General features: G+C 43.8%; 2 protein-coding genes across 2 annotated transcripts in view; one reads left to right on the top strand and one right to left on the bottom strand.

Annotated features, from left to right (window-relative positions):
- Positions 1 to 19,914, bottom strand: part of LOC126281897 (uncharacterized) — a 49,188-nt gene extending 29,274 nt beyond the window's left edge. The window contains exon 1 of the mRNA XM_049981221.1: positions 19,830 to 19,914. The gene's annotated coding sequence lies outside the window, so the exon portion shown is untranslated. The remainder of the gene's footprint in view (positions 1 to 19,829) is intronic.
- The window catches only part of LOC126281889 (uncharacterized), a 1,790,734-nt gene that overhangs the window by 972,166 nt on the left and 792,557 nt on the right, over positions 1 to 26,011 (top strand). The window lies entirely within an intron of this gene.

The following is a 26,011-nucleotide window of genomic DNA, read 5'->3' as shown; positions in this document are numbered from 1 at the left end:
CTTACCTGCACGGCGCCAAACACGCATACGACCATCATTGGCACCAAGGCAGAAGCGACTCTCATCGCTGAAGACGACACGTCTCCATTCGTCCCTCCATTCACGCCTGTCGCGACACCACTGGAGGCGGGCTGCACGATGTTGGGGCGTGACCGGAAGACGGCCTAACGGTGTGCGGGACCGTAGCCCAGCTTCATGGAGACGGTTGCGAATGGTCCTCGCCGATACCCCAGGAGCAACAATGTCCCTAATTTGCTGGGAAGTGGCGGTGCGGTCCCCTACAGCACTGCGTAGGATCCTACGGTCTTGGCGTGCATCCGTGCGTCGCTGCTGTCCGGTCCCAGGTCGACGGGCACGTGCACCTTCCGTCGACCACTGGCGACAACATCGATGTACTGTGGAGACCTCACGCCCCACGTGTTGAGCAATTCGGCGGTACGTCCACCCGGCCTCCCGCATGCCCACTATACGCCCTCGCTCAAAGTCCGTCAACTGCACATACGGTTCACGTCCACGCTGTCGCGGCATGCTACCAGTGTTAAAGACTGCGATGGAGCTCCGTATGCCACGGCAAACTGGCTGACACTGACGGCGGCGGTGCACAAATGCTGCGCAGCTAGCGCCATTCGACGGCCAACACCGCGGTTCCTGGTGTGTCCGCTGTGCCGTGCGTGTGATCATTGCTTGTACAGCCCTCTCGCAGTGTCCGGAGCAAGTATGGTGGGTCTGTCACACCGGTGTCAATGTGTTCTTTTTTCCATTTCCAGGAGTGTATTTAACTGTTTTCCTCTGTAGCGATTTCCGAAGGTTCACTCGCGCGTGAGAGAAACTAGAGCAACTCGCGGCTTATTGGGTCAACCGCTGTCGACTTTCGTCACCACATCGAGAGAGACATCGATTTGACGTTACATCTCTTCCAGTAGCGGCCGGCTAACTGTGGTTCACATGTGCGTGTGGCTGCCGCCAGCGAAACTGTTTTTTCTTGCACAGTGTTGTCTGAATATGTATAATTTTTTGACACCTTACGGCGTGTGTTGAATGGTACTTCTGCTGTCTTAATCTTTCCTCCTTTCCCTGGTCCATGCACGAATGGCAAGTGGGAAGATTGCTTGTAAAGCTCCGTACAACATATAATTTCTCTGATTTTCCAGTTTTAAACATGGCTCGTCTTCCTCGCCAACCGTATACTAGTTTCAACGTAGGATTGCACAGCCAACCGGTTTCACATAACTGGTAGGTACATTGGCATAGGTTTCGACACCTACTTGGCGTGTCTTCGTCAGAATGAAGTTATGATGAACCCTATAAAATAAAACCTAGGAAATCAGGTACGATAAAAAACACAGCAACCAAGACGACAATTTTCGTGACGTACTAAGGTTATAAATTACAACGCTGAAAAGCAGTGGTCATAATTTGGAGCAGCTATGCTCAAGTAAAAAGTGAAATAAGACGTTGTATCCTTTGCCACGCGTGCCCATCTGGGGACATCAGAGTGTTCGGACCAGTGGTGTACATTGCTGCCAAGAAGACAAAACGAGTTGCGCCGCCTATCAGGCGCGGACAATGATATGTTCCCATTTGAAACATTACAACAGAAATAATTGAAAAAAAGAACAGTTAATTTTAAAAGAAACATAAAGAAAGCGAGGTTAATGACTTTTGAAAATACTCAGTAGTGAAGCAGATTAAGTATATCAGAGCCACCTGCCAGGCTTTACAGAAATTACTATTACGTAAAAGACAGAATGATACAGAAAAATTTTTACAAACAGCCCCAAAACCCAGGAAATAATTGCATGAAGGTAGCTTAAGCAGCACATATCTATTGGACTCGAAGACAATGATGAGCCAGAAACAGAGATAATAGAGTAAAAAATAGAGAAATGAAAACCCGCGAGCAGTGGAATGAAACCATTGAAAAAATGTTTGTTATGCAGTTGTAACTGTCCATTGAGGATGAGGCCATCGATCTTAGAAATAACCTTGAAAATCTCCAACTCTTTGAGTACATCGAGACTATGATCTTTCTTTTCTCTATACAAAAAAGAAATTTCTTCCATACATTTCTGTTTGTTCCGGAAATTATAAGTTGATCAGCAAAAGTGGAATTGTATACATTAGCGCCTCTTTTTCCCAACAAATGTTTCTTGCACCTGACACAAAAAGACTTTCCAGTTTGTTCCAATAATAAACGGGACACGCATCACAAGTTGTTTGATACACTCCTGAATTGTGTATCGGAGCAACTGTGGACTTGAGATTGTGAATGAGATTTTTTTGCAAGCTATTGTTCGAGATCAATTCGCGAGAGAGTATGTGAGAGGAAGTAACACCTTTCCCGGCTCTTCCTGCAACCTACGCTCTCGAAATTTCGAAAATAAACCTCTCTCTTAGTGACCCCCACTAGAGTTCATTGATCATCTCCGCAACGCTGGTGTATGCATACTGAACCGCACGCAATAGTGCAGAGTGAGGTTTTCAGTCGGCACACGTAAGAATACTGTCAGTTTTGTTATATGTAGGTCCATACGGTCTCGTCGATTGCTTGCACAACTCATAGCTCTGACGATGATTGACTGTGACCGAAATCAGTAGTACCAAAAAAGAATAAATGTGGAACTGAGACGGCGAAAATAAAAGATAAATTTTAAATATCACAACAGTTGCTGCGGTTCTCGCGACAAATATCTCAGCTACAATGAAAAACTTCGTGGTTATGTTATAACACCTTTTCTTGATCGATACTGGCGTTAGTTAGGAAAGTTTTTTTTCTTTTGGGGGAGGGGGGTGGCGAAGGGCTGAACATGACAGATGTGACGTATGGTACTCATGCTCTGATACCCTATAGACAGGTGGACATGTTGAGATTAGTGCTTTAAAAATGCATCAATCCCCTTCTAATCTCTTTCGCGCTGAATATCGCCGTATATCCTGAACATATCGAAAAACAATTCGAACAGCTCTGTCGTTCCCTTCCTTTTTAACTATCCTGGAATCCTTCAGAATGCAATACCTACACCTACACACTCTCCACACCATCTCCTGACGCAACTGCAACGTTCACCCCTTTTCAGGAAACAAAATCCGCCCCGACATTTATCCGTGGTATCAAGAATAATATGCTCTACCCTCCCTACCCTTTCTCACAAGACACAAAGGTTCCCTCCTCATTTCACATCTAATCCCTTTCTTGCCTCTCGTTTATAGTGAACTGGTTGCCATCCTAGCTATTCCTCTACCTAATCTCATGTCCTGGTACACAATTTCACTCTCCCTACTAGTTTCAGTGTCGTTTAATGAAGTGTTTCATTCTCCTTTTAAGGATTTACATTATTTTAAAAAACTATTTTGACATTATCGATGCACAACAGTACCTTTTTGATAATTTCAGATATTTAAAAAAAAGTATTTTTAAAATATTTTTTGCCATACGGCGGCGAATGTATCGCTGTTTATCCACCGCCACGCGTCAAGATGAGAAAACGGAACAGCAACAAAAGGAAAGGATAGCTGAAAACTATCATCCTCTGTCACACCCGTTGCTTCCTGAATGGAGGTACCAACATGCGTATTTAGTAGCTGAAATTATATTACGTCCTAATTCCTAAGGAAAAGTAAGTATCTCAGACTGAGATTCATTTGAAACAAAAAATGGCTCTGAACACTATAGGACTTAACATCTGAGGTCATCAGTCCCCTAGAACTTAGAACTACTTACTCCTAACTAACCTAAGGACAAGACACACGTCTATGCCCGAGGCAGGATTCGAACCTGCGACCGTAGCGGTAGCGCGGTTCCAGACTGAAGCGCCTAGAACCGCTCGGCCACAACGGCCGGTCATTTGAAATAGCTTAAGGAAATGAAATTAACCTAGGAAAGAAGTACCTTGCAAATTCTTTATTCAACGCACCCTTGGATACTGCTCGTCGAGGACCCCTCACAAGTTAAAACAGGTAGAGAAGACATAGAGGACTCAAAGAGGAGTTGTCCTTCACCAGAGAGACACGGAGCTGTTCACCAAATTAAAGCGTTAGTCACTACAGGACTATTTCACAAGAGTGACGAATTCGGAAATTTTATTATTTGACACAGTGATTTATCGCTTAGTATGAGGTTGTAAAAACTACGAATCTGATGATGGCCTTGTGGACCGAAAGGTGGCTATTCAATATAGACATTTTATCACCCGCTCTTGACGGTAAATCATGATTCTTCACTCCCATTTTCCACAGATTTTAGTATTTTATTTTTATGTTAGATCTCTAATGAGCATTACTATTTAGGTTGAAAGTATTACGTGCATACATATACCGATGATGTTAAACGTATGAGAAAATATAATGCCTCTTAAATTTGTCTACTAAACGTATTTTTTGGTTATCAAGATGCACGTTGCACTCTTAAAAAAATTTATAAAAAGATTCAAATGGCTCTGAGCACTATGGCACTTAACATCTAAGGTCACCAGTCCCCTAGAACTTAGAACTACTTAAACCTAACTAACCTAAGGACATCACACACATCCATACCCGAGGCAGGATTCGAACCTGCGATCGTAGCAGTCGCGTGGTTCCAGACTAAAGCGCCTAGAACCGCTCCACCACAGCGGCCGGCCAAAAAATAAAAATGCTATGGACTGATACCAGTGACAGAACAAACCAAGATGTTATCGTCCCACGACCTATGCATCGTGGCCGGCTGAATTTTTCTAAATATTTTACTTTATACAACGTTTTACTCTACTATGACAAATGACTGTGGAGAAAACGTTGTTTATATTTTGACACTATGAGAATTTTAGCGATTTCTTGAGACATGTTTCCACTTATTCTTGTTTATGTTTGTGTATGACGATGTAAACTAACTTTCTACTTTATTTTATACAATATTATCATCTCATGCCAGAGAAGTAGACATTGCTTTCAACGAAACCTGCAGGTTGATCACAAGTTGCTTAAGACCTACCCCAACTGACAAGCTCTACTGCCTGGCTGGAATAGCGCCACCATGGACACGCAGAACAGTGCCTGCCAACAAGGAGAGGCCGAAAGTGGAACAGGACAGTGCCCATCCACTGCACGGACATAATCCACCACAGCAACGGCTGAGATAGCGAAAGAGCTTCCTGAGAACATCCGAGAAGCTCACCATTTCACCAGAGAAGGCAAGGCTGGAGTTATGGAAGAAGTCGACGCCTCATCTGCAGACGCCAGAAGCTGAAGAAGTACCACCTGGACACAAACAGAACTGGCTGGTGTGGAAATCTTCAAACAGATTACGATCAGGAGTTGGACGATCCAGAGACAACCTGAAGAGATGGGGCTTCATAACAGAAGACACGTCCTGAGGTTGTGGGCAAGAACAAACCACAAGCCATATGCTCCAGTGCCTTTTGTGCCCTACATCCTGCATGAAGATTGATCTCCTGCAATCCACTCCAAGCGTCTTGGAGGTTGCAAAGTATTGAGCACATGTAATAGAAATACAATTTGTGTATATATATGTACATATGTACTGATGTGTATGGCTACTGTAAATTTGTATGTTTCTGATTCGAGAATAAAAAAATAAAATCTCCTGTGACCAGCGGTCATATCCAAAATAATTTATTTCTTCATATTTTCGTCATATGCTTTTGTATTTTGTCGTTGAGTCAATAAAGCTGAGGTACCATAGGTCAAGTGTTACCTGTGTTTTGAAAATTTATGACTGCTGTTTGGTGTGGTGTAGGATCTCTTCCTGCCTATCTAACATCTTTTACGATGTCGCCTGTATGGAATATAGCATGCTAATTCAATTTTGTCAAGTGATCCGCCACCTAATTACGTTATACGTGCTTTTACCTTAGAGTAAAATAGACAAGTTAGCTTTTACTGTTATGATTTATGCTGGTTATGAGTTTTATCAAACATGATTGCCACTTGAAAGTGTAAGTTCTCAATAAATCTATATTTTGACTACCATATTTGCGATTGTATTTCTGGTGAGGCATTGTGATTTATTTTCGTTTTCTATTGTATGCAGACACCAGAAGATGGTTTGTTGACGACTGAAAGCGGTTTTGTAATAAATATCGGAGTAATACCGCTGTGCGCGATTATGAGTTTTTAGCCTTTTCAAGTCTTTACTGAAGTCTAGCCAAAACGGCGTCACAAGTAAAGACAAATATCGAGGGTTTTGGACAGTTTTATTCAGATAATGGTTTACAGTATCTCAACATCGGATGCGGATAAAGATGTGGTGTGGATGACATTTTTGTTATTCGCACAGACCTCTGTCTAAGGCGAGGCACCGGTGTGATACCATTGCAGGAGAACGCGTGCACATAAGGAGGACGCCCTCCGGAACAGCAGAGAACGCCGTGCACGTACACTCTGAATTGGATGCGGGATTGGAGCAGAAACCTCGCTCGACCCTCTGAGGGTCGCCGGCGCGGAGGTGCGGACGCAATACTGCCGCACAAGACAGCGGCAGGCGCAGCGCCCGCGCAGTCGCGGCTTCCAGCCGCCCGTAAACCGGGATTCGGCGAGCGCCACTTTGCTTTCATGACGTCACTCGGACCCGATGGTCGCGAGCCTTAGGCGCCATCAGCCCTCTCGCCGCGGGATTGCGGAGCCACGGACGCACCCCCTCCTAGTCCTCGTCATTACCTTTTGTAACAGTATATGCTTCTCGAGTTATTGCGGCGTCGACTTACCAATGTAGGCCCGATCTTCGCACGAGAGAGAAGACACTGCATTGTTCTGCGGCCCTTTTCATCTCCACCCACATCCATACTCTGAAAGCCACTGTGAAGTGCGGCTCAGAAGATATTTCTCTATACACTACGTTATACAAAGTGTTAAGTAATATTAGGGGAAATCCTGGGAAATGAATAGAGGACTTACAAAGAAGCGAGAAAGTTCAGATATATGCATGTTCAATTCTTTTATTATCTTTTGTTGCAGACCCGTTTTGTTGTTACACGTTTGCTTCGTTTCTGTCTCCTTGTTTTAAAATGTCCAACTTTGATTCTGTAATTTTTTTCTCGAATGTTGTCATCTGATGGCTAAATGCAGTGATCAAAAACGTCTATTGTTAGTTCTAACACACATTTCTAAAAGCCGTATCATAGACGGTCTGCTGTTTCTACTGTAGTCCTTCTTGAAGTACGATTGTGAAGAATGTTTACATTCGCAAAACCAATTTGGTCTCTAAGCAAGATCAATTTTAGACCAGTGTTTCCCAAATAAATGCATAGGGTGTGGGACGACAACATCTTGGTTTGTTCTGTCACTGGTATCAGTCCATAGCATTTTTATTTTTTGGCCGGCCGCTGTGGTGGAGCGGTTCTAGGCGCTTCAGTCCGGAACCACGCGGATGCTACGGTCGCAGGTTCGAATCCTGCCTCTGGCAAGAATATGTGTGATGTCCTTAGGTTAGTTAGGTTTAAGTAGTTGTAAGTCTAGGGGACTGATGACCTAAGATATTAAGTCCCATAGTGCTTCGAGCCATTTGAACGATTTTTATTTTTTGGAGCATTTAAAGGAAATAGTGCATCTATTGCAAACGTTGACATTCTACGCCAGCATCTTGAGAAAGGCTTTGAGCAGAAGCAGCAGACACTTGGAAAATGGGAGCGAGCACCATAACGCGGCGCTCAGAATTTTATGTCAGAACTAATGGTAGATATTTTGAACATTTCATTTACACAGTAGAAGACATGATTCGAAAAGAGAAAATACGTGCAGAAGGAAGCTGGTAACGTGAAAACAAAATCACAGAAACCAAGCAAACATGTAAGAGCGAAAAAGTGTGTGTAACTAAGAAAATACCATATGTATATCTGAACTTTTTGTTTCTTTTTAAGTCCTCTATTCATTCCCCAGAAGTTTCACACATATTACTTGACACACTGTACAAGTTAATTTTAAAACTATGGTATCCGACATTTAGCATCCGAAGTATTGTCTGCGAACAACTGCCACAGCACTTCCGTTGGGTTGGGTTGAGTTGTTTTGGGGGAGGAGACCAGACAGCGAGGTCATCGGTCTCATCGTATTAGGGAAGTATGGGGAAGGAAGTCGGCCATGCCATTTCAAAGGAACCATTCCGGAATTTGCCTGGAGTGATTTAGGGAAATCACGGAAAACCTAAATCAGGATGGCCGGACGCGGGATTGAACAGTTGTCCTTCCGAATGCGAGTCCAGTGTAGCACCCCATAATACATAGAAATGGTTTTAGCGTCTCTGTATCCGAAAAAATATCAGAAATTCTGTCTTAGTACGGATCTCTATAGCGTCGTTAAACATAAAAAATTCTGGTTTTTCTTTAAATTGACACCACAGTTTTTGTCTTGAAGTACCTGCAAATTTTCGCGTGCGAGAAAAGATCCCTGCTTGATAAGTGGCAGGCATAGTACGTTTTCCAGCAGCAGTGGTAACACAGTGTTGGCTACAATGCAAGTACGGCTCCTATTGGTGTGTTGTTGGCGGGAACGTCTCATCTGACTCTTTAAAATACAACTAACTGGACAAATGGAAATACAGAGTTTCCTCCCGTTTCGTTTGTGTATGCAGATCCGGTAGAATGGCTGCTCTGAACAACAATGGTAACAGGTTTGTTAAGCTCACGGAAGAGCGTCAAAAAAACAATAACCTCAAGAGGCAGTCTATTAAAGGTAGTTGACAACCACCTCGCGAAATTCATTTACTAAGGTCCATGTATGTAGTCGAATTAAGTCAGGTGATGCTGAGGGAACCAGATTAGCAAATGAGACAGTTAAAGTAGTAAAGGAGTTTTACTATTTGGGGGAGAAAAATAACTGATGATGGTCGAAGTAGAAAAGATATAAAATGTAGACTGGCAATGGTAAGGAAAGCGTTTCTGAAGAAGAGAAGTTTGTTAACATCGAGTATAGATTTAAGTGTCAGGAATTCGTTTCTGAAAGTATTTGTATGGAGTGTAGCCATGTTTAGAAGTTAAACATGGATGATAAATAGTTTGGACAAGAAGAGAATAGAAGCTTTCGAAATGTGGTGTTGCAGAAGAATGCTGAAGATTAGATGGGTAGATCACATAACTAATGAGGGGGTGTTGAATAGAATTAGGGAGAAGAGGAGTTTGTGGCACAACTTGACAAGAAGAAGGGACCTGTTGGTAGGACATGTTCTGAGGCATCAAGGGATCACCAATTTAGTATTGGAGGGCAGCGTGGAGGGTAGAAATCGTAGAGGGAGACCAAGAGATGAATACACTAAGCAGATTCAGAAGGATGTAGGTTGCAGTAGGTACTGGGAGATGAAGAGGCTTGCACAGGATAGAGTAGCATGGACAGCTGCATCAGACCAGTCTCAGGACTGAAGACCACAACAACAACTACAACAACAATAAGGTCCATGAATCAGTATTAAGTGAGGAATATAAAGATATACTACAGTGACGTACGTACCATTTAAGAATGGATCGCGAGGACAAAATTACGCTAGTCAAAGCGTGCACAGAAGCATCTAAGAATGTCTTCCGGTGCTCAATATGCTAGTGACAAGCGAGGAGACTCTATTATTCGCGTTCGTTCAATTAGTTTGAATTCAACGAGCGGGTGTGTAAAAGTCGTACCTTCCAGGAGGTGATATTATGTAACGTATCGGCGTACATACAGCTCATTTTAATCACGATCCTGATGCAGCGTAACTGATGTGTTACTGACTGTTCGCATTAAAGGGAGTGGTCGTAAAAATTTGTCACCTCGAAAAATGAATTCAACTAATTATCTGTTTATTTGTAGATTCACGTCTGTAACTCTGGTTCATACTGAAATGCTCCGTCCAGCGCCCTCTGATGGGCAGTTTTGGCACTCGTTTTTGATTTCAGTAAAATGCCATGCCATTTCAGGAATTCTTATCTCTCTGCCTACATTATTTCATGAGTCAGTGCATTTTCAAATGTTAAAGGACTTTCGTGTCACCCTATATCTGTAATCCCGCTACAAAGTGCAATCTGCGCTCCACAGAAGAGCAGCACGCCACCAGAAGGGCCGAAACCAAATGAGGCAAATGGCGCAGGGCACTTGTAAAGCGGAGATGAGACACACCAGTCGGTCTAGACTGCTCTAGCGACGTGACACGTTACTGCGGCGCGGTATTTCACTGTCTACCGGGACCGTAGACGTGTAACTGCAAACAAACAAACAAATAATCATACAGTTTTATTTTTAGAGATGATAAAACTCATCATATTTGTCAGGACGTATTAGTGTGCGACCATAAACTGGGACAAGTTTCGCGAAAATCCATCAGCTCAGTGACAACGGACAGCAGGTTACAGTGCACTAGTTGTCGGATTCCGCCGGAAGGCAGAAGGGACGGACACCTTGTGAATCCTCAATAAGTAGACAGCCAGAAGTGATTATACCATTGGAAGAGGCGAAATAGGTCATGTTTTGAAGACGATTGCGACAACTTAAACATACACTATGTGATGAAATATAGACACAACCAAAAACAAACGTTTTTCATGTTAGGTGCATTGTTTTGCCACTGGGTGTCATATGTGTGTACGCGAGATTTCCCAACACTTAAACATCGCTAGTTCCACTGTTTCCGATGTGATATTGAAATGGAAACGTGAAAGGATACGTACAGCACAAAAGCGTACAGGGCGACCTCGTGTTTTGAATGGCAGAGACGGCCGACAGCTGAATAGGGCCGTAATGCGTAATAGGTAGACATCTATCCAGAACATCACACAGGAATTCCAAACTGCATCAGGATCCACAGCAAGTACTATGACAGTTAGGCGGAAGGTGAGAAAACTAGGATTTACGATCCAATGACCGCTCATAAGCCACACATCACGCCAGTAAATGCCAAACGATGCCTCGCTTGGTGTAAGGAGCGTAAGCATTGGACGACTGAACACTGGAAAAACGTTGTATGATGTGACGAATCACGGTACACAATGTCGCAATCCGACGGCAGGCTGTGTGTATGACCAATAACCGGTGAACGTTATCTGCAAGCGTGTGAAGTTCCAACAGTAAAATTCGGAGGCGATGGTGTTTTGGTGTGGTTGTGTTTTTCATGGAGGGGGCTTGCACACCTTGTTGTTTTCGTAGCATTATCACAGCACAGGCCTACATTGATGTTTCAAGCACCCTCTTGCGTCCCACTTTTGAGTAGCAATTCCGGAATGGCTATTGCATCTTTCAACACGATCGAGCACCTTTTCATAATTCACAGCCTGTGGCTGAGTGTTTACACGACAATAAAATCCCTGTAATGGACTGGCCTGCACAGAGTCCTGGCCTGCATCCCGTGGAACACCTCAGGGATATTTTGGAACGCCGACTTCGTTCCAGGCCTCACCAACCGACGTCGATACCTCTCCTCAGTGCAGCACTCCGTGAAGAATGAGTTGCCATTCCCCATTCCCCAAGAAACGTTCCAGCACCTGATTGAACGTAGGCCTGTGAAAGTGGATGCTGTCATCAAGGCTAAGGGTGGGCCAACACCGTATTGAATTCCATCATTACCGATGGAGGGCGCCACGAACTTGTAAGTCATTTTCAACCAGGTGTCCGGATACTTTTGATCACACAGTGTATTTTCAAGCGGCGCATCACTAGCACCGCTTCTTTTGTCAGAGGTCGGGCTCGCTCCTGGGGAATTACAGTAGAAACATGTCTCTAGTAAACCTGAGCGTTTGTTTCCATTGCGTTAAGTGATATCTACGTAAAACCAGTAAGCTGCTGATTCTCTAAAGTATCGTGTTCCCATGTATAAAAGTGCTTCAAACTTCAGGTTACTTTAGTTTGAAATTATGTTTCTTGGAATTCGCATAGTGGTCCCAATATTGAACTCTGGATGAATATAGTCTGCGTAATTTGGGCTCCGTTTCAAGCAAAAGCTAGTTTCTCACATATCCCAATGTCCGATAACATATCTCCTGAACCGTATGTCGAACAATAATATAATTTTTCGGATACATTCACTGCCATACAGGGTGTCAACATTCAGGCATATGATACGATCGATCACTCTAAGCAAAAAGTTGTAGCAGACATGGATTCTAAAATACATGCTTTAATAGCTATTAGCACTTGTTCATCTTCGCTACTGTAAGACGAATCTCTTCTTCAGAAAGGTCTTTGCTTTCCATACTTTGATAGGTGGTAGTACCGGCCAAAACGAGAAAAAACGTCCAGTAAACATTGACTGTAAAGTGCATACCTGAAAACCTATGAGCACTTGTTCAACGTCGCTACTGTCAGACACATCTACATCTACGTAGATTCTCCGCAAGATACCTACGGAGTATGGAGGAGGATACGTTGTACCACTGCTGCACTAATCTACCATATTAGAACCCAGAAATTATAGTAATTCTGAGTAACTATGTTGTGCTGGTGGATTATTTTCTAACAATTCTGTTGATCTACTTATCTTAGCTCTAAATATGATTGCTAAGTTTGTAACCATTCTTTCTCATATGATTACAATAAATATAATAATTCCTACAGCAGAAATTGTTGATCCAATTCTTGAAACTACGAGGGGAAAACAATTTCTATATGGCTTCGTATGGGCCCTAATTTCTCGTTACCCGCAATGTATGTTGACGGCAGTAGAATCGTTCGGCAGTCAGCTTCAAATTCCACAACTCTACGTTTTCTCAATAGTGTTTGTCGAAAGAGCATGACCTTCCCTCCAAGAATTCCCGTGTCAGTACTCGAATCATCTCCATAACACCTACGTGTTGTTCGAACCTAACGGTAACGAATCTAGCAGCTTAGGGAAGGAAATCTGCCCTGCCCTTTTAACGGAACCATCCCAGCATTTCCCTGAAGCCGCTTAGGGAAATAACGGAAAAAGTAAATCAGGGTGGCCGGACAGGGTTGGATTGGGCTGTTTCGGGGCAGGAGACCAGACAGCGAGGTCATCGGTCTCATTGGATTAGGGAAGGATGGGGAAGGAAGTCGGCCGAGTCCTTTCAAATGAACCATCCCGGCAATTGCCTCGAGAGATTTAGGGAAATCACGGAAAACCTAAATCAGGGTGGCCAGATGCGGGATGGAACGTGCCGGACAGGGGTTTGAACCGTCGTCTTCCTTAACGGGAGTCCAGTGTGCTAACCACTGCGCCACTGTATATAATTAGGACACCGAAGATATCTAGGCTGAATTTTCACTTGGTCTGGATTGGCTACCAATAAAACCTGAACTAGCCTCGTCGGATTTATTACGATGTGGCTGCCGGTAACAGAGAGTGCTACTTATGCTTGCTAAGCGCAGCTACTCAGTTTGTGATATTTCCGGGAGAAACCTGTGCACTTCTCAAAAAGTTTGCGTGAAATCTAAAAGAAGAAACTAATAACATCATAGTGAGAGTCGTGTAATACACGTTGAGATCTCCTGTGCTGTAGAGTTTAACTCACACTATTTTTTAGAAAAGTAATTTAATGTTTCTGTTTCACGTGGGAATTAAAGGCGTATCATGAAAGAAATACGATTTTTATCAGAAATTTCTTTCTTTTCAGCTTGCCTTGTTGTAGTGCTATATCCCGCTATCTGAAGTACTGTTTTCGCTCTCCACGACTACACCAGACTGTATATTGCGCTGTTTCATATCACAGCACGCGAGCGCGCTACTTTCTCGGGAAAGAAAAAAAAAGAAAGATAATTCAAGATAGCGGGTGTGAACAATGGTATTTTTCTTCCATTTCTCGGCTACATAATCTGCCTACGGAGGAATGAAAAGAAAGGCTCGATTCGGTTTTCATAAAGACTCAAACGTGCCGTAATATTATCGAATAAAGTACGGATATTCCAAGTTAGCTTCGTGCGCTTTACTCAGCTCTACATAAACAATTACGTTTTCTTCGTAAGTTATTTTTTTAATGGTGAGAGATACAGAACGTGAAAGTGACTAGCTGCTAGAACATATATTTGAAAGGTTTGGTTTGATCAACTACAGACGAAAAGGCTTTTTTCTACCCTCTTTGCTACGAAAATGTACTAGCTTCGGAAGACGCGAGATGCTACTGTCTGTCTCGTGACAGGCCGTCAGCCTACAGCCTACAATCATTACACCAAAGCTCTTCCGAATGTCTGAGAGCCGGCCGGTGTGGCCGAGCGGTTCTAGGCGCTTCAGTGCGGAACCGCGCGACTGCTACGGTCGCAGGTTCGAAGCCTCGGGCATGGATGTGTGTGATGTCCTTAGGTTAGTTAGGTTCAAGTAGTTCTGAAACGTCCCCTTAGAAAAATTATACATGACTGTGCTTAAACTGACACACAATATTTTTAGCGCAACGCAATCTGACTTTAAATAATCCCTACCAAAGAATGGCCCTGACTAACATTAACGTATACATTTCACAAATCATTTACCTCACAAAAATCTTCGTTACTCGAACTACTGCAATACAGCGAGCGCCACTACTGCCAGCTAAATAAAAGATTCAAACTACTGAAGGCACTAACTACTGATAGGCATAGATAGCAAATAAAAGATTTTGATAGAGAACAAACAATGTATTTACCTTAATAGTGTTCAAAAGTCATCGTTCTAATTTCTAGGGGACTGATGACCTCAGACGTAAAGTTTCATGGTGCTCAGAGGCATTTGAGCCATTTGAATATCTGAGACGAAAATCAAAGAAATTTTCTGCATGTCAGTAGTACTTAATCCCTTAACGGTCTGCTAATATACCGTACAGCGTTAAATGAAAGTAACGGAGATACAACTGGTATTAAGTATTCTCGTACCCAAGATACCGCGTAACTGTAAACACGAAAATAGCCTATACTTACTTACAGTGTATACTACACATGTTGATATTTCTGCAAGCGATGTGTCAATCCTCCTGGCGTAGGGGTTACAATAGCTGGCTGGCTACGTGCGGGATCTCTAGTTTGATCACCACCTCCTGCAGTTTTTTATCATTTAATATCTGCGCGTAGGAGACCAAGAACAAAGTGCTCGGACGAGAAAGGCTATAAGACAGGGTGTAGACTTTTGCCCCTTGCTGTTCAATCTATATATCGAAGATGCGAAGACAGAAATTAAAGAAAGGTTCAGTAGAGCGACGAAAATGTAGGGTGAAAGGATATCAGTCTTAGGGCTCACTGATGACACTACTATTCAGACCGAAAATAAGGAAGAATTGCAGGACGTGTTGAATGGATGAACACTGTAATAAGCAAACGCCACACTGAATTTAAACCAAAGGAAGGTGACAGTAATAAGGAGTTGGAGAAATAAGGTTATAGATAAATTTAACGTCGAAACTAGGAACAAAGAGAAGTAAGTCTGCCACCTCGGGAACAAACTAGCACATGATCGACGGAACAAGGAGGATATACAAAAGTGGCGTTCGTGGCCAAAAGAAAAGCACTAGTATCAAACGTTCGCATTAATTCGTCGAAGAAATTTCTAAGAATGTACGTCTGGACAAGAGCATTGTGTGGAAGCGAAACTTCCACTGTGGGAAAACGGGAAGAGAAGAGAATCGAAGCGACTAAGACGTGATGCAATGGAAGGATGCTGAAAATTAGGTGAAAGGATAAGAAATGAGTAGGTTCTACATGTACATCTACATAGAGACTCCGCAAGCCACGTACGGTGTGTGGTGGTGGGGGTACGAATGTCTATATGGCTCCGTATGAGCACCAATTTCTCGCATCTCATCCTCGTGGTTCTTATGCGTAATGTATGTTGGTGGCAGTAGAATCGTACTGCAGTCAGATTCAGATGCTGGTTCTCTAAATTTTCTCAATAGTTTTTCTCAAAAATAACCTCGATTTCCCTCCAGGGATTCCCATTTGGGTTCCCGAAGCATCTCCGTAACACACGATGTGATCAAAAGTATCCGGACACCGCCAAAAACATACGTTTTTATATTAGGTGCATTGTGCTGCCACCTAATGCCAGGTACTCAATGTCAGTGACCTCATTAGTCAAAAGAAATCGTGAGAGAGCAGAGCTCCGCGTTAGTCACGGACTTCGAACGTGCTCAGATGATTGGTTGTCACTTGCGTCACACGTCTGTAAGCGAGATTTCCTCACTCCTAAACCCACTGTTTCCGATGTGATACTGAAGTGGAAACGTGAAGGGACACGTACAGTACAAAAGCGCACAAGCCGACCTCGTCAGTTGAGTGACAGAGACCGCCGACAGTTGAAAAGGGTCGTACTGTGTAATAGGCAGACATCTATCCAGACCATCATCACACAGGAATTCCAAACGGCATCAGGATGCACTGCAAGTACTTTGACAGTTAGGAGGGAGGTGAGAAAACTTGGATTTCACGGTCGAGCGGTTGCTCATAAGAAACACATCACGTCGGTAACTGCCAAACCACGCCTCGGTTGGTGTAAGGAGCGTAAGCATTGAACGACTGAACTGTGGAAAAACGTTGTGAGGAGTGACGAATCACGGTACACAATGTGGCGATCGGACGGCAGGCTGTGTGTATGGCGAATGACCAGTGAACGTCATCTGTCAGCGTATGTAGTGCCAACAGTAAGACTTGGAGACGGTGTTGTTATGGTGTGGTCATGTTTTTCATGGAGGGGGCTTGCACCACTTTTTTGCGTGGCAATATCACAGCACAGACCTACATTGATGTTTTAAGCACCTTCTTGCTTCCCACTGTTGAAAAGCAATCCGAACGTCTTCCCGACGGGACACCTTCGTTCTGGAAATGTGTCTCGATACAAACGTACCGCGCCACGGCTATTGCTCCATGCCAATCCGTGCATCAAATGGGCATCTGCCAACTCCGCATTTGTAAACATTGTACTGACTGCAAAACCACGTTCGTGATGAACACTAACCAGTTGATGCTACAAACTGATGTGCTTGATGCTAGTACTGTAGAGCAATGAGTCGCATGTCAACACAAGCACCGAAGTCAACATTACCTTCCTTCAATTGGGCCAACTGGCGGTGAATCGAGGAAGTACAGTACATACTGACGAAACTAAAATGAGCTCTAACATGGAAAGTAAGCGTTTCCGGACACATGCCCACATAACACATTTTCTTTCTTTGTGTGTGAGGAATGTTACCTGAAAGTTTGGCCGTACCTTTTTGTAACACCCTGTATAAAAAAATTTGTATTAACCCATTCTTTTACATATAATCAATGAAAGCAGAGGACATTGGCTATCTAGTATTACGTAAACTGAGGTGGAATGATCATATAAAGTTGATCGTCGGTAAAGCAGATGCCAGACTGAGATTCATTGGAAGAATCCTAAGGAAAAAGCAATCCGACAACACAGGAAGTAGGTTACAGTACGCTTGTTCACCCAATGCTTGAATACTGCTCAGCAGTGTGGGATCCGCACCAGGTAGGGTTGATAGAAGAGATAGAGAAGATCCAACGGAGAGCAGCGCGCTTCGTTACAGGATCATTTAGTAATTGCGAAAGCGTTACGGAGATGATAGATAAACTCCAGTGGAAGACTCTGCAGGAGAGACGCTCAGTAGCTCGGTACGGGATTTTGTTAAAGTTTCGAGAACATACCTTCACCGAAGAGTCAAGCAGTATATTGCTCCCTCCTACGTATATCTCGCGAAGAGACCATGAGGATAAAATCAGAGAGATTAGAGCCCACACAGAAACATACCGACAATCCTTCTTTCCACGTACAATACGAGACTGGAATAGAAGGGAGAACCGATAGAGGTACTCAGGGTACCCTCCGCCACACACCGTCAGGTGGCTTGCGGAGTATGGATGTAGATGTAGATGTAGAGGTTAGCTACATGCTATTTTGTCGAAAACTGACATTCTGAGCCCGTGGCTGTGTACAAAGTACAGGTTGACTATTACATAGAACATAACAGCAACCCGCCACTAATTACAATGCTATTTGCTTATTTAAATAGAGCCGTTGCCGGTTTCGACGAGTAGTACACGGTTAGGTACATTTCACATTAGCTTTGGAAAACAAAAAGCGAAAGCTTATCTTAACATGAACTAGCCGTCTGAATATGAGCCTGTCGGATCGAAAAATAAATTGCATTTTAAAAAGTGGTTGGTTGATGTTATCTTCTACGTGAGAGTCAACCTATATTAGCTATACGGATTTGTAAACAGAGGGTTCGGGTGGATTAATGCCTGTAGATACCTGAGACTGATTGGAAAGTGTGTCGCTATAATTACGTTCAGTCCACATAACTGCTTATAACGGTATTTTAATTATAGGCTTGTAATTGGGTGCAATTGTGACATGGCGTTTGATTAGTGCGTTGTTTGTATGTCTGATTCTTGTAACATTTGTGTTTATAGCACTGGTGATATCTGCACTGCTAGTTGAAATGTAGATCTACAATGTAATAAAAAAATTTAAAAAAAGTACAGGTGAGGTTACTACCTCTGCTGACCTTTCTGTCCAGATTATATTGCGGTCGTGAGGCGTAATCATTCCCGAGAAATCTAACACATTCGAGAATTGTGTACTGGGGAGCATTGCAGGCTTACAGAGACAGTGACAGGAGTTCGTGGTGCAGTTCGTAAATACGAGAAAAAGGCACCGGTAGTGTGTTACGGAGATATTTCACGGGAGACGTTTCCTGCGAGTGTAGTGCGGCTTTGGGAATAACAAGGAGGGAGTGTTTACGGGTTGTTAATGGTTACCGGCGAGCGCCTTGCAGGCGGGAGGTTTCCACTGTGCGCGGCCGACCGCTCGCCGCTATAAACATCCGTCAGCGGACAGCGGTCAGCTGATACGGGGTCCCGGCAGCAGAGACCACCGCCGTCTCCCACCAACACCGACTCAAAGGAAGGCCTCGGCGCTTGGTCGTGACGTCACGTCAGCTAGGCACGGCGAACGCCAGGTCTGTTGCATGCATACTCATAATGGTGGTGTCTCCCTCTCTGACACAGGAAAATGTGAAACTATTGGCGGTAGTTGACCAACACACATTGCTCTGAGAGATTTCTGCAATCAATTAGTTGTACAATTCATTACACTTCTTAATAAATAGTGTACTCCTGAACTTAAATTTCCACCTGTTTTAAGGATTGACATACAAAAACAACTTCATGGTCCAGCAGCAACAGAATTCATGCTTCTTTACCTTATTTGTAAATCTGAGGAAGTCACGTTTGTACTGGGTTGCTTTTACAAGAAACTGTGAACATATTGGTGCTCTTCTTTAGCTATCTTGGTTGACTATGGGGTGAGGAGCACTGAATGTTAATGACATATCTTGCGATTGTACACGTTGCGGGAGGGGGTGGGGGACAGAAGAAGAGGCAAAAGAAAGATACTTGTTTTATCAAATCAATTTTTTTATCTTATAATGTTTCTCCTTTCAGTTGCAAGAGGGGAATATTTATCTTTTCTAATGTGCATGTTTCAAAAAGTTTAAGCTCAGCAGTATTTTCGATGTATGAAGCTATTTTGTTTCCTGTTTAGAATTCCTTTCGTTGAAAACGACTGTAATCTAATGATTGGCAACAGTTGGACATTTACACACGTAAATTAGTTCACATTTCCAGCGACGATGTCAAACGAAAATAAATAAATAAATAAAAGAAACGAGTTCATTGTAAGGGGTTTGGGGTAAGTTTCGATAACAAAATGGATCAAGTAAATATAGTTTCTGGAGCGTAGAATTTCCGTAGCTTGCAATGGGGCAAAACATCTTCTCGTATTTATCTACGTTTGTTTCGACAGGATTCAGTAATACAGAACTATGATCTTCATTTGTAGCTTTACGATAGTAAGAAAATCTTTCATCTAAATAAAACTGCAGAATCCGAAACAGTTTGTACAACAATAAGAGATTGATAGTGATAAGCACGCCCAGGCGTTTCTGCGTGCAACAGACCTGGCGTTCGCCGTGCCTAGCTGACGTGACGTCACCAAGAAGCGCCGACGCCTTCCTCGGAGTCGGTGTTGCTCCCGGCTGCTTCGCCGCCCGCGGCTGTCAGCGACCCGGGTCCGCCGATGCGCGCAGCGCAGGGCCAGGGCAGGCCGCGGTTACGTCACTGCGGGTTTCCCGCCGCTCCATTCACTGTGCGTGAAGGTCGCTCGGCGGAACTTCCCACGCCGGCGGCGGCTCCCGCGCTGCCCTTCAAGTCACCCAGCTGCCGTCCGTCTCGCCAGTTATAAGAAGAACATCCCCCTCTTCCGTCCGCAGCGCGCAGCTGGCCGCCGTCTCCGTACACTTCCGATACTTCCGGCCGGAAAGGCTTTGCGGGAATTCTGACTGCGAGCCGGAAATCTTCCGGTGTCCGCCACGAGGCACACGTATTGTCTGGAGGCTGCAAGGCCTCCACGCCTGTCTTGACGTTCTAGATCCCTCTTCCTGCCTTCTGCATTTTTTAGTACACCAGTGTGCAAAACCTAACTGGGCCCTCACACCTTTAATACTACAGTCAAGAGCCAACGAAACTGGTACACCTGTCTAATACCGTGTATGGCCCCAGGGAGCACGCCGAAGAGCCGTGGCGTGGTCTCGACAAGGCGCGGCTCTATACTGGGGAAGGCTGCGACATTTATCGATCGGAGCCAATATAGACCTCCGGTTACGCTACAGTTTAGTCTGACATAAACAACTAAGAACTCAGGGGGAAGGGGGTGGGCAGATCACTCTCTACCCATAATTTTACGTACTGTATCTTCTATAATCAGGTATTAAATACCATTAGAAGCTAACTTCGAGTTAAAATCTTTGGTTAGTGTTTTTATACGTCATAACTACATTTTCTGACACTTTTCAGCAAATCATATGAACAGATGCGTTTCGGAGAGATCTTTAATGCGATGAATGTTAACTTTGCGGCTGCTTAATATTTTTGGTGTTTTCAGTTCTAAACTTAAGGCGTTTATTGTAGTTTAACCCCAAAGCTCGGAGTTAAATGTTTTTCGCTTGAATTATTATTTTTTCACCTTTGCATGAAAATTCTTTATGTCAGTGATACCAGTTTCAGTCCACGCACTATCTGTACTAACTGTACGAAGACAGGTGAAACAGGAAAATGCATTTTTCACTTCACAAACACGCAACCACTCAGCTGCATCACACATTGCTCTATTAAAACTACGTTTGTGTCCTTGCCTAGATTTGCACTGTTTCTGTTCTTGATTGATCGTTAGATCGGGTCTAGGTGCACCAAGTTCTTTCACTTTCATCCTATGGCCGTGTTCCAAGTTTTTACCTATTAAATTGCACACTGTATACATATTGCGCTGGTTTCACACTCGCGGTATGTCGCAGATATTCACAAGCAAGTAAAACTCACTAGAATCTTGCAAAATACACTCCGAAAAAGAAACTAGCTAATATCACACGGCATCAACAAAAGCAGTCAGCATCAGCAAGCAAGGAAAGTAAAGTAACGGGACAAATTTCGCGCGCTTTGTCCTTTAATCACTTATGAAACTCTCGCTAGAAGGCAGTACTGATATGTTACTGTAGTCTAATGCACTCTGGCGGGATATTTGCAAACTTATTGTAGATGTGGATAAAATAGCCAATGGCAGAAACAAAACAACTATGTAAAACATTATCAAAACAATAATACTAAACGTCGAGTAATGACGCATCGAAGCGTAGTAGTGATTTGCAGAGACAGAGATTGGATAGCTAAGTTTCGGCCACTCTACATTCCTTTATTACATAGATAGTGGAACGTGAAAAACGTGTGGTGGTTGGTAAGACAGCCTTAGGCTGCAAGCTCTGAGCCTTCGGGTCGCCCATAAAGAGCAGAACTATGTAGAACCCACGCCTCCAAACCGCTGCTACATGCAGTTTACTAACATTCCAAGGCGCAGCCTAAACACTACTAACCGTTAGGAAAACATCTATCGATACAAACAGTTCCAAAAACGTTGACCGTTGTTATTTTAATCAGAATGGGAAATATGCGAAGTCCGTCCTGATAATTTACATTATGTAATATGTTCTTGTGAAATTAACTTTAACATATATTTTGGGGCGGCTCCGCTTAGAGCCTTTAATTATGAGCCGCGCCTGGTCTCGACTAATGTCTGAAGTAGTGCTGGAGGAAATTGACACCATGAATCCTGCACGACTGCCCATAAATAGTATGAGGGGGTGGAGAGCTCTTCTGGACAGGACGTTCTAAGGCATCCCAGATATGCACATTAATGTTCACGTCTGCGCAGTTTGGCGGCCAGCGGAAGTGTTTAAACTCAGAAGAGTGTTCCCGGAGCCACTCCGTAGCAATTCTGGACGTGTGGGTTGTCGCATTGTCCTTGTGGAATTGCCCAAGTCCGTCGAAATACACAATGGGCATGAATGGATGCATGTGACCAACAGGACCCTTACGTACGTGTCACCTGTCAAAGTCATATCAAGACGCATCGGGGGTCCCATATCGCTCGAACTGCACACGCTCCACACCATTACAGAGCCTCCACCAACTTGAACAGTCCCCTGCTGACATGCAGGGTCCATGAATTCATGCGGTTGTCTCCATACCCCTACACGTCCATCCACTCGATCCAATCTGAAACGAGACTCGTACGATTAGGCAACACGTTTCCAGCTATCAACAGTCCAATATCGGTATTTACGGGTCCAGGCGAAGGGTAAAGCTTTGTGTCGTGCAGTCATCAAGGGCACACGAATGGGCCTTCGGCTCCGAAAGCCCACATCGATGATGTTCCATTGATTGATTCGCACGCTGACACTTGTTGATGGCCAACATTGAAATCTGCAGCAATTTGCAGAAGGGGTGCACTTCTGTCACGTTGAACGATTCTCTTCAGTCGCCGTGGTCCCGTTCTCGCAGGATCTTTCTCCGACCGCAGCAATGTCAGAGGTTTGACGTTTTACCGGTTTCCTGATATGTACGCTACACTCGTGATATGGTCGTGCGGAGATGCTCGTGCGCCAACGATAACACCACTTTCAAACTCACTTAAATCTCGATAACCTGCCATTCTAACAGCAGTAACCGATCTAACAATTGCGCCATACACTTGCCGACCGCAGCGCAGTATTCTGCCTCTTTACATATCTCTGTATTTGAATACACATGCACATACCACACATACCACTTTCAAATGGCTCTGAGCACTGTGGGACTTAACTGCTGAGGTCATCAGTCCCCCAGAACTAAGAACTACTTAAACCTAACTAACCTAAGGACATCACACACATCTATGCCCGAGGCAGGATTCAAGCCTGTGACCGTAGCAGAAGCGCACCTCCGGACTGATGCGCCTTGAACCGCTTGGCCACAGCGGTCGGCTCTTAAGAAAGATGTTATACGTTGCTTGGCTTAATAGATCCCTGCCAGGCAGATATAATTGGTTCATAGGTTTCGACATAGCTCCACTAATTCTGTTTGCTGATATTACAGAACTTAAACTTGAAGCATTCGAATGACCTGCGGCCGGCCGCGGTGGTCTCCCGGTTCTAGGCGCGCAGTCCGGAACCGTGCGACTGCTACGGTCGCAGGTTCGAATGCTGCCTCGGGCATGGATGTGTGTGATGTTAGGTTTAAGTAGTTCTAAGTTCTAGGGGACTAATGACCACAGCAGTTGAGCCCCATAGTGCTCAGAGCCACTTGAACCATTTTTGAATGACCTGCCCGTCGCCTGAAATCTCGAAATTAGTCCTAATCTTTTGTCTACATCGATTTTATCCCTCATTCACGCACTTTCTTCTCTATTTAATTACGTATCGACATAAATAATTCGTCGTAAAGATGCACCACCGATCAGAAAATAGTTTATGAATTCTTTCGGGAACATGATCCTGATCTTAGTTAGTAAATTAACGTGCGACAAGTGACTCCTCATTTTCTGCCATTTTCCGACCGATTTCATCTTTTTCGTTGTTTGGCGCTGTTACGGCTAATATAATTGCGGCACACGCTTTTTTTTGTGGGTATTCTACGTCTTAACCTTATAAAATCGGGTTGCCATCGGACAACATTGATGGTGTGTGGATTGCGTTTCACAAACTAGTACTGCAGTAAGTATTGGACAGGTGCAGGCCCCTTAAGAACAAAGTAATTTCGGTGTGATTTGTCGCTGCCAAGTAACACAGGCCGACGGAGGTTGGACCACGCGTAGAAAGAACTACTACAAAGTAGTATAGAAGATTAACTGATTGAAATAAGCAATTGGACGAACGGAAACGACACTTTTATTCAAAAACAATAATTACACTGTTACACTGAAGTTAAAGCGTTTCATGATGGTCCTATGGACGTTACAAAATGGCGGGACATGGTTTTTAGCACGGCAGTGCACGCTCTGTAACGTCCGTCCATGCTGACCTCAAGGTCCGTAAGGTGTTCTTGTCGTAGGGCGTTCCATTCCATCACCAGCGCGGCTGCCTACTGCTCGATGGTCATTGGTGAATCTGGATGTACCGCATTACGTCTCCCCAACGCATCCCACACGGAATCTGTGGGATTTAAGACGGGGGAGCCGGCAGGCCAGTCCATTCGCCGGATGTCCTCAACTTCCAAGATCTCACCCATCTGTTCGATGCGGTCGCGCATTGTTATCCACATAAGTGAAGTCGGGTCCGAATGCACGACTGGTAAGACTCACATGGGGAAGGGGTAGAGTGCCACAATAACGTTCACCGTCTTCACACTAGAGATTTTAGTTTACCTTCTTTCTACTAAACAGCACGCTATAGTGGAACGACTTCACTAAGAATGTCTGTTGCGAAGGATATCTGGGTCCAGTGGAGTACACTCTAGAGCACACAACGCGTGTCTTGACTCTATTTAGGGAATTTTACTAACGATAAAGTCCACGACTACTCCGACCAGTGAAGCAGAATAAAGATTATAAACATACAAATGAAATGCACCGTACAGTCATTGAAAACGTTTTCTTTAACCAAGCATTTGCAACAGTACATCAAGTCGGACACGGTAAATAACAGCCTGCAAGGCTGAAATATTTGTTGTAAGTGTACATCTGGAAATATTATATTGGCTGCTGGGATACTACTAGATTTATCTTTGGAGACCCATTTTGGGACGTAAATTCAGTACTTCAGGCGCTAAAATAAATTACAGATTCGTGCGTCTATCTCCTTTCCTCACGTTTGTTAGGAATCTATACACTTAACTTTATACAGGGTGTTTATAAATGAATATCGGGGTTTTAACGCTTTTTAGTATTTATTACATTAAATGATACGTCAAATGAAAGAGCAACTCAAACAGTTTTACCAAGAACTTTATAAATGTTCACTGGCATACCAAAGTACGCCAATGGTTGAACTTCACTGTACCCAAGCGCTGGATAGGCCGCAAGGGCCAAAATGACAGGGCTTTCTTTGCATGGCCTCCATGTTCACCCGACCTAACGTCATGCGCTTTTTTCCTTTGGGGCTTCTTCATGGATCATGTGTTCTTGCCTCCGCTACCAGCAGACCTCCCTGAATTAAGAAAACGGATTGACGCAGCTGTTGCTACAGTCGCTGAAGACACACTTATCAACGTTTGGTCATAACTCGGCTGTGTGCCGTGTGACAAATGGTGTTCACATTGAACATTTATAAGGTTCTTGGTAAAACTGTTTGAGTTACTCTTTCATTTGACATATCATTTATAGCTGCAAGTTTAATGTAATAAATAGTATAAAGCGTTAAAACCCCGATATTTATTTAGAAACACCCTGTTTTCAGGACGTCAGAAGAAGTTTACCAGCTAAATGTTGCGCTTATAACTACGCCCCTATCTCAAGTTCTACACGCCGTACGAGGTACAATTTCAGGTCTGTATTTAGTTCCCGCCTACATCTCAGCTTGTCACAATTCTCTGCAAGCAACTAGTTTCAACAGCGTTTGTAGCTGAACTTCTAAATAATGAGGCATCTATAGTACACAAGAAAATGACAGTTACCTACAGACGCGATTTATTTTCGTTGTCGACAAGCGACACTTACCTGGGAGCGCTATTACGGAAACCAACTAAATTAATCGAAGTTAATGTAGGATGGCTCAAACAATCTCAAAACTGAATTTAACATGAAATTTCTAGCCTAAAATAATTTTCGTGCTGATTA

Source organism: Schistocerca gregaria, chromosome 1 (genome assembly GCF_023897955.1).
Source record: "Schistocerca gregaria isolate iqSchGreg1 chromosome 1, iqSchGreg1.2, whole genome shotgun sequence".
In the NCBI taxonomy this organism is placed as follows: Eukaryota; Metazoa; Arthropoda; class Insecta; order Orthoptera; family Acrididae; genus Schistocerca; species Schistocerca gregaria.
Note: the sequence above shows the minus strand (reverse complement) of the source record. Positions and strands in the feature narration are given on the sequence as shown.